The sequence below is a fragment of the Cetorhinus maximus genome, unplaced genomic scaffold (assembly GCF_964194155.1).
Source record: "Cetorhinus maximus unplaced genomic scaffold, sCetMax3.hap1.1 HAP1_SCAFFOLD_1958, whole genome shotgun sequence".
Taxonomy (NCBI): Eukaryota; Metazoa; Chordata; class Chondrichthyes; order Lamniformes; family Cetorhinidae; genus Cetorhinus; species Cetorhinus maximus.
This window is the reverse complement of record NW_027597898.1, coordinates 46,570-53,756: the sequence shown is the minus strand read 5'-3', so window position 1 is coordinate 53,756 and position 7,187 is coordinate 46,570. Positions and strand designations below refer to the sequence as shown.

The following is a 7,187-nucleotide window of genomic DNA, read 5'->3' as shown; positions in this document are numbered from 1 at the left end:
GACTGTCAAAGTCATTTGGCAGAATGCCTCATCGCCAGAACTTTCCAACAAGCACCAAGACGTAGCTTGGCTGGTGGTGAGAAAGGCCCTCCCCGTCAGATCCTTCCTACACGTCAGGAAGCTCACCCCCTCTGCACGTTGCCCTCGAGGTGGCTGTGGTGGGGAAGAGACCGTTGTTCACCTCCTTGTGGATTGTGCCTTTGCAAAGAAAGTCTGGAGAGAGATGCAGTGGTTGCTGTTGAGGTTCATCCCGAGCAGTTCTGTGACACGGGACTCTGTGCTCTACGGGCTGTTCCCAGGGACACACACCGAGACAAACATCAACTGCAGCTGGAGGATCATCAACTCGGTGAAAGAGGCGCTTTGGTCTGCCCGAAACTTGTTGGTCTTCCAGCACAAAGAGTTGTCCCCAACCGATTGTTGCGGACTGGCACAATCCAAAGTCCAGGACTACGTGTTGTGGGATGCACTAAATCTTGGAGCAGCTGCCGCAAAGGCGCAATGGGGAAGGGTCGCTGTCTAAGACCTTTCTACCACAGCGCACCGAGGGACTGGCAACTGTTTAAATCCCCTCGGGCTGTACAGCTCAAAATGAAAGGCTGTAAATGATTGTAATATTGTTTGTACTGATGCACCTGGTGATACATTTTGTAAAAGTTTAACCTGGATTGCACCCTTGTAATGTTGTTATTGAAATGGTTTGGAATGTGATTGAAGATATTTTATGAATAAAGTATATTTTTGCAAAAAAAAGAAAAAAAAGGTTCTCCCAGGACGAGGCTAGCCCATTGCACTTCGGGTGTGCTAACGCCTGCGATGTCCCCAAATGCGGGATACTCGACTGCAAAATTTGTGGTAGTGGGGGACTGCGTTCGCGCTCTCCCCTGATTCACAATTCAAAAAATAGATTTCATCATATCTTTCATTTTCTCTTCTATTTCCTGTCAGCAACCTTTTCTGAAAAAAGAAATATATAACCCCCAATGTGTGCTCTTCAAAATCTATACTGGACTGGTTATTTAGTTTTTTCTTTCCTCCTCGCAAATATTATCCAACCCCCATTCTTTTCCTCCCTGTCATTATCAGCCGGCAATTATTCCATCTCTGCATCATTTTCGCCAGACCGTTTGTTTTGTGGCCGCCAAATTACTCGCGCCATTTTTAACCCCGCGTTTGCCCACTCAAAAATCTCTCTCAAACAACCCCCATCTAACACCCAACCCACCATCACAACAGTCCCCACACTCCCAGCACCGCCCCACCCCCTATCTCTCTGGACGTCTGTATAAATACAAACTCATATCAGTCAGCTATTAACTCATATGCATTCACCATTTTAAACATGTAGCAGCGACCCCTCACTATTTCAAACATGAACAAGCACCCTGTCCCCATGTTCATTCAAATTACCCCCCTCCGAAACGAACAGCAGCCTCCCACCTCCTCTGTATAATCTCCCCCTTAATCAGCCCCCTGTGTGACCCCTACCTTCTGAAACTCCTGCCTCCTCTCCCCATGTGTAAAGTCTTTCCCTGCCCCTTCTGCAGCTCACTTCCCCTGCTGTGGGTCCATCAATTCACCTGTGATTATTCCTTGAAGGCTTAAATAGCGCAAAGCGAAGAAATAAACAGAAAGAAAACTGGAGAAAGGCAGATAGAAACCTAAACCCTCAGTAAAATGACCACCGGGAATCCCGTTTAACCGTCAGAATGATCGCGCAGCCCAAATTACACGCATTATCCCTGAATTATAACAAGATTTTAGGCAGCTTCACTTTAGGACTTTTCATTTCCTCTTGTGGGGCTCCTGTTCCTCACACACTGGAGGCTAACATGTAAGTTTTAGATTGCAAGGCTAGGCTACTTTAACCCCAAGATTTTCTTTTTGAAACTCCAGGCCCACAGTCCAACAGGAACTGGTTAACCGGAGCCACCGAAAACCAGGGTCCCGGAGAGGAATTGAAATCTCGGGGTAAGAAACGGACACAAACTCACATGGGCCCATGGAGCACGGCCTTGGAGAAGGTCTCAGGAAACTCCTGAAGAAGAAGAGTCCTTGTCCCAGTCTGGATCTTCAGATTGCAGGTTTCAAAATAAAAATTCTTTGAGGGGTGGGGGAGAAAATTAATTCCATTAAAACAGAGAGCAAAGAACATTTTCAAACAAAATAACGCAAGAGCCAATGAATCACTCTCAGTTACAACTCAGCAACATCCAAATACAAACAAGTCAAAGAGTTATAAAGCAGATTGAGACAGAGGGAACACACACGCACATTAAGCCAGAGTGGGGACTAGCTCCGCACTCTGGAGGCGGTTTTCGGATTGGGTTCCTAGCCAGGTATATCCTGAATGAGCAGTTTGCAGACTCCACCCCTGGCATGTTGGGATGTCTCTCAATCTGCTCCCCAGGAGGCCTGTCCATTGATATGTTAATCCCAGGGCAGGACAACTTTCTGATTCTTCCTGTCCTTTGATGTGTTCACCCCAGGAAAACAATGTTTCAGCCATTTTCTGGTTAATGTTAAAACTTTAACTCATCTTGTCGGGAATGTCACTGCAGTTTGAAATATCAAACACTAAACCCCCAACACAAGACTGTGCAAAGCATGTGGATTGTTACTGAGATTCCGTCTGTGATTTTTAGTGATGTCAGTGTGGATTGTGTAATCTGTGTGTGTGTGAGTGTTGCTGGTCCCATAATGTAACGCAAATGTCTCCTTGCAGCCTCTCAGTACGCCACTCATGGTCCCCTGGTACTTTTTGGATTGTCTGGAGAAGACATTGAAAGAATTAGAGTTAAACAATGCTAACACTAGCTGCACTGCGACGAGTATATGAGAGCTTATTCTTATCCAGGGGTGTATGTCCACATTCAGCCCCCATTCCCACACTTGCTCCCACCGTCGGATCTCTCAAGTGCTCTTCCGTATCATTGATTAGCCTTTTAAACACCGCCTGTAACACGTAATGCTGATTCCTCACCTTTCGTAAGTCACCTTTAAACTTTGTCAGACTTTCGGGAAGGTGGGGAATTGGGGCCTGCTTAGGTTCCTCATAGTGTTCCAGGGCATGGTGGAGTGTGTCGGAGGCGTTGACTGAGACCTGACCCCTTTGTTGGACGTACATTATTCACGCTGTGTCTGATAGTAACTGGGAGCCGGGGTTCCCTTGTATCCTGAGCGGGTGTGATGGTTTTCTCTGTGGGTAATTTCTAATATACAACCCTCCGTTCGGTTGTACCCGCATTTGTCCAGCACCCCCCCCCCGTTCCAACTGGATGGGAGCAAATTGTGAGGCTACCTTTCCATCTGCAGCCGCTCAGTGATACCCTGTGTATGCCCTCATTCTTGCGTATGGCATGCATATCTATGGGGTAGTACCGGAGGGAGTCATTGTCTCGGATTAACCCAATGTTCTCCACTTGGTACTGAGGGTGTGGGCCCGTGTCTGCTGTGACTGAGGGGATTGCCCATACCTAACACGTTCATTTGGTTTGAGGTGCACTTCTGAATCACCGCATACACCCTGGTCACTCCTTTCAATGTACATGCGTCGATGACGCCTGGGTTCTTGGCCATCCCCCACAACCGGGCACTGTTGATCCAGCCCGGTACCTCCCCACTTTGGATCTGGCCCAGATTTTGTCTTAATTGCCCGATCAGCCACTGGCCGTAAGCTGGCTTTTTTAGGTGCTGCCCTCTTGTCGTTCCTCCCTTTCTATTAATTGGCTGGTGGCTTTAGCATGGGTCTCTATAACATGTACGCTTTCCAATACAGATGCCACACTCTTGCCCCCTAGGGCCGCTGCCGTTTCACCACCCCTCGCTACTCTTATGAGCAAGCTGCCTCATGATCCCTTTAAGATTCGTGACCTCGGAGTTGATTCCTTGAATGTCGAGAGAGTTTACCAGGGAAGTCCCTGTGTTCACCCCTGTCAGTACATTGTTAACTAACTCTCTCTTCTGGCGGTGGAAAGCAGGATGTCCCCTGAATCTAGTGGCACCCGTGGCGTCGGCCGGCTGATTAATCACAGCCTTACTCAGTAATTTGTACAGTTTTCGTAGGGGCGCTTGGTTACTGCAATACTCAGGCAGTTGCATACCTGCCAGGTTCACAATTACCTGTACAATTTCATGTTTAACATTATCATACAAGAGTTCATCGTCCGTATACAGTACCAGTCCATTCTGTGGCCCAGGGGTCATGTCTGGGCAAGATAGTCTCTGTGGTGTCGTCGTGTCCTGTGATAGCAGGGTGGTGTCGGTCCGGGGGTCCGCCGTTGCAGTCAACTCTCCATGTTTGGCCCTCAAGATCCAATGCCAGGTATCTGTCATTCCCAAGTCTTCCTCCCCGGGACAGTGACCCCAGTTGTTGTTCTCCTGGGGTGTGAAGGTAAATTGCGAAAAATCTCTCACACACTGTATCTCTCACACACTGTAGCTTTCTCCTTTACGTCCCTCCTTGTGCACAGCCCACGGTGACCCTCCCCGTAGTTGAGGATTCCCCCTTTTCTCTTTCAGATGGCCAGTCCTCCAGATCGGGAATGAATCCTAAACCACTTGGCTAACACAGTACGGACTGCTCGTTGCCCGTTTTCCTCCCACTGCCTGGTAATTTAGTCTTTCTTACTTACATCATACCTTTTCAGTTGTGACCAGTGTTTCCACCTAGCTTTTCCCTTCATATCGGCGCAGGCACGTGAATAATTCCGTACGGTCCAGTCCATTTTGGGGCAAAACCTGGTTGGCTAGGGGTGATTTGAACAAACACCATGTCTCCGACCTCAGCCGGTGGTGACGGGGGTCCCCCTTTTGTCCTCTCTTCTAAATCCCTGATAGCCTGTTGGTCCTTCACTTCCTGTTGTAATTCCTTTAGCTGTCCATCCAATTGCTTAATATCATTTTTAATTTTATCTCTGATGGGTCCCATATCCTCACTTCCGGTGGCTCTGCCCTCTGGCAAGCGCATCGCCCTCCCGGTCAGCAACTCATAAAGGGGTTTATCTTAAATCCAGCATTTTTCAGTGTCCTTATGACTATCAGAGGAGAGCTCCGATGTGGCCCCTTTCCGATTCTGACGCTATTAGGATATCATCTGCATATTATAAGATTGTACTGTTGTTAGACTCTACGTCGCACGGACTCAGCTTCTCACTCGTGACCCGATGGAGGATGTTGGGGCTGTTGTGGAATCCCTGTGGGAGCCTCGCCCATGTACACCGTCTCCCTCCCACTGTGAAAGCGAATTTATCTTGGGATTCCTGGTCCAGTGGTATCGACCAAAATCCATTGGCTACATCTAACACTGTAAATATTTTATGTTCGGGTTTTTACAATTAAAGCACACCTCGGGTTTAGGAACGGCTGCTGCAGTGGCCACCATTTCAGTGGGGTCTGTAACCTCACTGCCGACACCTTTATCTTAGTTTTCCCTATGTGGTTATCTACCCCGGTGGCCCATCTTCCTCGATCATATGTGTTCTTGTCTACTAGCCCGGTGTCTAGGATTGACTGGTGGGCCCGGGCCCGGTGTCTAGGATGGCCTGGTGGGCCCGGGCCTGGTGTCTAGGATGGCCTGGTGGGCCCGGGCCCGGTGTCTAGGATGGCCTGGTGGGCCCAGTGTCTAGGATGGCCTGGTGGGCCCGGGCCCGGTGTCTAGGATCGCCTGGTGGGCCCGGGCCCGGTGTCTAGGATTGCCTGGTGGGCCCGGGCCCGGTGTCTAGGATTGCCTGGTGGGCCAGGCTAAGGCCATCCTTGTACAATTGCATAAACTGTACATCGTCTCGGTTCAGCGCAGCACCTACACCCCCGTAGTTACAATATGCCTCAAACTTCCGATTGCCATATTCATGGGCACTCTCGCCCTTTTCTTGTTTTATGGGGCTTGCCCTAAGTCTTGTGCCATTTCTGCTCTAAAGGCTCGGAAATCAGCTTGCTGCTGTGCCTGGTCTGCCTGGTTGTCCGGGCACCGGGGGCACAAGCTCTATCTTAATTGGGGCCACGGGTTATGGTGGTGGTGATTCCCAACCCGCTTCCCGTTGTTCCTCATATCCTGCCGCCTGTTCCACCAGCCCGTTCCAATCTATATTATCTGCGTATTGTGCAGCTACTGGTGGCTGTGGTAAAGCTGCCGAAACTGACATGAGATTTTTTGCCTGGACCAGCTCTTCATTTTGGGATTTGTTGGCCAACATTCGATTTACTTTCTTACTTAACTCTATGTGTTGTCTTAACATTAGGATCCAGGCTTCATCATCTTTGTCTTTTTTCTGATTATCCCACCATTTTCTCTGATCAGCGGGTGAGTCAAATGGGTTCCAATTGTTCTTTCTCATTTTGCCTATCGATTTCTTATTTTTGTCAGCTCAATGCTGTGTCAAGGATCCCTCTGGTCCCCACTCGAGTTTGTCACCACTGGCCATCTCTGGGTAAGACGGTCGGGGTATAGTTGTTGTCAGCGGTACGGTTCTTACCCTGGATCCTTTCTGACCGAACTCGTTACTTGCGGCTAATACCGGATGTAATTATAACAATCTATAAGACAAGCAAACTACCCCACCCTTACCACCCCTTGAACTATTGCCTGGAGCCCAGGTTTCTGATACGCGGGGTGCCTGACACTTCCTGGATCGGGACGGAGTCGGATTTAGTATGAATAAAAATGAATTCACACTGTGACTCATCCCATTTCCCCGTCGGTGTCCTGCATCCTTCGGGCCCTGCTCGCAGCACCAATTGAAAGGTCCGAGGAATACTCTGGGACAAAATTTCAACACTCGGAGTCCAGATACAATATTCAAGTGGTTCCTTTACTACACTTTTTTTTTTGCAAAAATAAACTTTATTCATAAAATATCTTCAACCACATTCCAAACCATTTCAAAAACACCATTACAAGGGTACAATCCGGTTCAACTTTTACAAAATGTATCACCAGGTGCATCAGTACAAACAATATTACAATCATTTACAGCCTTTCATTTTGAGCTGTACAGCCCGAGGGGATTTAAACAGTTCCCAGCCCCTCGGTGCGCTGTGGTAGAAAGGTCTTAGACAGCGGCCCTTCCCCATTGCGCCTTTGCGGCAACTGCCCCAAGCTTTAGTGCGTCCCTCAGCACGTAGTCCTGGACTTTGGATTGTGCCAGTCCGCAACACTCGGTCGGGGACAACTCTTTGCGCTGGAAGAC

General features: G+C 48.8%; 1 pseudogene; it reads left to right on the top strand.

Moving 5' to 3' along the window:
* The first annotated feature begins 735 nt into the window (after positions 1–735).
* On the top strand, positions 736–887 carry LOC144676815 (U1 spliceosomal RNA; annotated as a pseudogene).
* Positions 888–7,187: the final 6,300 nt, after the last annotated feature.